Below are 5,128 nucleotides of genomic sequence, written 5' to 3' on the forward strand. Positions count from 1 at the left end.
TGAGAGGAAGGGGGGGGGGGTGGGGGCTGCTGAGAGGCTAGTGGTATTTTCATTATAATCTATTGCTGGAACTTGTAGTCCTGCGTAGCTGGTGGTATTCTGCAGCATTGCTGTATAATGATTATAAAGCAATGCAGAATAGTACCAACTATGCAGGACTACATGTCCCAGCAATATATTATATTATTAAGTAGGGGCGCAGCAGTGCCAATACTGGGCATTTTCACAAGTACCCGTGAAAATGCCCCGATACTAAGCGCAGTTCTGTCGAGAACGCCGACCTAGTCGAATTTGCCGACTTCAGCATCTGCGCTTGCGCACAGACCAGTATTATCAGGGAAACAGGGATTTATTCACAAAGTATTTAGTTTAAATCGTTAAATGTGACCATTAATAATATGCCATCCATCATTTACTGCCACCCATCATTTACTGCCATGGATGGCATATTTTTATTGGTCACAATTAACCATTACAAACGAATACTTTGTAAATAAATGCCGGTTTCCTCATTAATCCCGTCTGTGCACAAGCCCAGATACTGGGTCGGCGTTCTCGACAGTACACTGGCACTAACTTTTTAAACTGAAGCAGCTGCCTGAGGTCCCACGCTTGCTGGAGACCTCGGCAGCCTTCCTGTTAACCACACGGTGCCATGGCGATGGGGAGTTGGGAGGGGGCCTTCATGGTTTCTTGCACCCGGGCCCTGAAGTTTCTAGTTACGCCACTGGGTCACACTTTTTCCCTTCATCAGTAGGGATAGGCATCACTTATTGTATCAGGTAAATTACACATTAGCACTACATTTTAAGCCTGGTCAGGACCAGGAAGAAAAGTAAATGTCCTATGTAAAAGAAGTGATCTTAGGAGAGTGAAATTGCATAGGGTGCCAAGATTGGGTGCCTACAGGGTCTAGTGAAAAGAAAAATGGTACAATAAAATTCTGTTAACTCATGTAATGAGAACATTCCGTAGAGATGTTCAAATTCAGTAGACACAGTTTTACCCCCAGTTTCCCAATTAAAGAAGATATAAACCCTAATTGGATGAATTATAGTTTATCTCTATATAAACTATAAGGGACCATGGGTAATATAGGTTAAGTACCAACAACCTTAAGCAGTACCGAGGCTCATGCATTGCATTGGGAAAATTTACTAAGTAAGCGATTTAAGTAGCAAAATATTTTAATTTGTATCTATGCAATTGCATTATAATAAAATTGTGATCTTTTGTTCCATCTATATGTCATGTTGAACCTTGATACTGCTTAAAGCCCATCTCCAGGCAAACCAGAAAAACTACCCTTGCAATGGGGCTGCTCCTGCACTACAAGGGTTATGTGCTTAAGTGGTAATTTATGCCTAGGAGACTGGTCTCCTCAGCTTCTTCTCCCCTTTGCTCCAGCAGTCTAAAGGCTGCTTAATGTCATCACATCTTGTGCAGGTTCCATAGACCTGCATTAGATGGGAGCACGCCGAGAGCAATTCCACCAACCGGAAAGGAGGGGGAGTAGGGTTGAGGTAAGTAAAAATGCCTTATTCTGGTCTCCTAGGTATAAATGAGCACTTAACGCTTGCAGTGGGGCTAGGGTTGGCTGGAGATGGGCTTTTTAGCCACATTCTCCCTAATGCTATGTGACATATCATTTGTTGAGAAAATATGTATTATAAGTAGAGGTGCACCGAAATGGAAATTGCAAAACCGAAACGAAAATGAAATTAAAAAGTCAGGCCGAAACCGCAAATGTTTTTTATTTTAATTTTTGCAAATTTTTTAAAATATTTTATTATTTATATTTTATAAACGTTTTCCTTTTTTATATTTATTTTTATTTAATTATTCATTTTTTATTAAATATTTTTTACTTTACTTTTAGGGGCTTCGGGGAAATATTAGGGGTCTAAAGACTCCTGATATTTCCCTTCTAAAATAGAAAAAGAGATTGAGAACACAGAGTCCTCAATCTCTTTTTCTGCAGCCCCTGTTATAAATGAACAGGAATCCTCTATACTGAGTGTTCCTGTTCATTCATAACATGAGGACAGAGTATGTTTACTATAACCACAATTATGAATGAACAGGAGGTGATGTAGATCACTTCCCATTCATTCATAATTGATGATATAGTAAACATACTCTGTCCTCAATTATGTACAAATACTCAGCGATCACTGATCACTGAGTGTTTGCATTGGCTCTCCTTTCTGACTCGCTGTCACAGGAGGCTGAGCGAGCGGTGCAGGGAGGATCGCTCAGCCTCCTGTGACAGTGCGTGCTGTCTCCGCCCAAACACCGCTCTCCTGATCTGTTCTGTGACAGGAGGATGAGCGGTGTGGGAGGAGAGACAACGGCCACTCACAGCGCTCGGCCGGCTGTCACAGTTCCTGCTGGGACACAGAGCAGCAAACAGCGGGGAGGAAAGAAAGCAGGGATGCAGCGCTGTATAGGCAGGAAAATGACACTTTCGGCATTTATCCATAAGTGCTATTTTGGGCCGATATGTTTCAGCGGCCCATATATCGGTGCATCCCTAATTATAAGCAATCGACATTTTTTCAGTTTTATTGGTTTTCCCTTTTTTATTCTTATTTTGTGTATCTCAGTGCTGCTAAACTCCTACTTTCAGTCACCACCTGATTAAATACACTCTCGCCAATAGCGACTGAATGTCTTTTCTCAGGGTGAGTTTCCTGATGGTGACGATGGTGGAACATGCTTACACAATAAGACTTTTATAAAGGAAGTATGCTTGGCAGGATGAGAGCGCAGGAGAGCGATTTGGAGAAAGGGACATCGCCCCATTACAGAAAGTGGATAAGCAGGGACTCTTGATCACTAGGTATTAGTTTCTTCAAAGCTGCAGGATGAAAAATGAAATGACATTATTATGTAAAATATTATACAAGTTTTTGTTTTGATCTATTTTAGCAAGTTTGAACATTTCTTAATTTGACCGAAGAAAAGTATGCAATTATTAACCAAGTTGTATCTTTGCACAGTTAGTCTCTACCAGTTGTCTCTGAGTAATTCCAGGAAGTGACTTTGAAACTCATGCACAGTAACACTTGTCATGTGGAACCATTGCTGTCCACTCCCATCCTGCTTTAGTTCTGCTAGATGCATGTGGGTGATGATGATTAATAGAGCATGTCCAATTGGTTCTGTTTGTCCATGCTGGCCTTCTTTATGCACACTGAGGTCAATGGTGTATTTGTAGGTAGCCATCCAAAGAAAACACCTCACAGCAGGAGAAAATGCTAACTAAGCAAGACCAGCTCAGGAATGCAGCAAACTGTTCAGCTAAGCTTCAGCGGGCTTGATTTAGCACTGTTGTGAAAATATCAGACTTGAGCTGAGGAAACTTAAAAAGGGAAAAAATAAACCCCAATCGCCTCTAAGGTAATATTTTTGGTAAACAGTCAGAACAGAAGATTCATTTCAGTTTCCTTTACTTCTCCTGTGAAAAGGGCACAATGTGGATGTGAAAGAGAAAACAGCCTATTAATAGGTTATTTCAACCTTTCTCAAATGTCGGAGATGCTCTGCAGGTAAGTTTCAAGCTCTTTGATTCTGATGTCAATGTAAACAAAAGGCACCGAAAGGTGAAATACTGTTAATGTGACTTGGGACTGGTCATACAGTTCAAAGGGAAACTGAGAAATTTAACAGGTTATTTACTAAAGTGTATGGGGTCGTATATACTAGAGGCCCAGTTCTGAGCTTTAGCAATCTCCTGTGCAGAGGGGGGCCAGGAGTAAGGAAAGACATTGTATGTGGGGGACGCGTTAAACATTAACTGTCCAGTGGAGGCACATGTTGAGTTAAGGAACTGTTTAGTGGTTTTTATATTATGGTCAGGTATAGTGGTATATTATGGTCAGGTATAGTGGTATACTATGGTCATGTCTAGTGGAATAATATGGTTAGGTATAGTCATTTATTATGGTCAAGTTAGGTGGTTTATGTATTATGGTCAGGACTGAAAATGCAATTTTTTTAAATCAAAAGGTGCTTTTATTGAACTCTTTTACAATGGCCACTAGAATTCCATCAATACAAGTGCTTTGAAAACATTACAGCTATTGTATTCAATAGAATGAATTATTATTATTTTTATATTATTTATACAGGATTTCTATAGCACCAATCAATTGCACAGTACTTTACAAACTATAGGGGTACGGTATAGTTGAAAATAAAAGTTCAAATTTTAAGGGATTGTTCACACCATGTCCGGACCATGTCCAGACCAGGACAGTTTGTTCCCGGACCAAAAAAGCATCCCCATGTATCCCTATGGTATTTCTTGGCTCTGTTCACACTAGCGCTGTCCGTTACAGTCCAGAGAAAAAAAAAATACTGCTTGTCTAATTTTCTCTGGTTGGAATGCACTGGAACACACGGAAATGCATCAAAAACACATACAAATGCTTAAAATGCACTGGAACGCACTGGACTGCACCTGAAAGCCCATTTTAAGCTAAAAGAAAAACGCTGCAAAAATGCACTGCACTGCGTATGCAAATCTCCTCCAGAACTGTTCCGGACATGATGTAAACATAGCCTTAAGGCAGTGGTTCTCAACCTGTGGGTCGGGACCCCCTCGGGGGTCGAATGATGATTTGCCAGGGGTCGCCTAGTGGCTCTCGGCCCCCGGGAGAGAAACACTTTCTCCCAGAAAGGTCGAGACCTTTCTCTGCTCTGTTTTTTTTTTTTTTTAAATCGGGGGCTGCCGATCGGGGGCTGCCATGGGAACGCATAGCTAGATTCCTATTGGCTATTTCACTTTGCAAAAGCCAATAGCAAACTAGCTATTGCACCCGCCCTCTGATGCTGCCAATCAGCAGAGGGGGACCTGAAGTTCTCCATCAGGTCCCCTTCTAGTGATTGCACCCAGCAGCAGAGGGCGGGTGCAATATGTATGTATTCAAGCAAAAAAATATGTAAAACACACCTCTAGCTATGCATTCCATTTTCCCGGTCCGCAGCTGCAGAGATCGGGAAATGTCTCAGTGCCTGTGATTGGCACTGCGCGCTGTCAGCTTCCTGGCGGGCTCAGCACGTGGAGCTGTGAACACGCCCGAGCCCATCACTATCAGTGACAGTACTGCGGAGTATGTACCTC

This window comes from Nanorana parkeri, unplaced genomic scaffold (assembly GCF_000935625.1).
Source record: "Nanorana parkeri isolate BGI_ZX_2015 unplaced genomic scaffold, ASM93562v1 scaffold298, whole genome shotgun sequence".
Taxonomy (NCBI): domain Eukaryota; kingdom Metazoa; phylum Chordata; class Amphibia; order Anura; family Dicroglossidae; genus Nanorana; species Nanorana parkeri.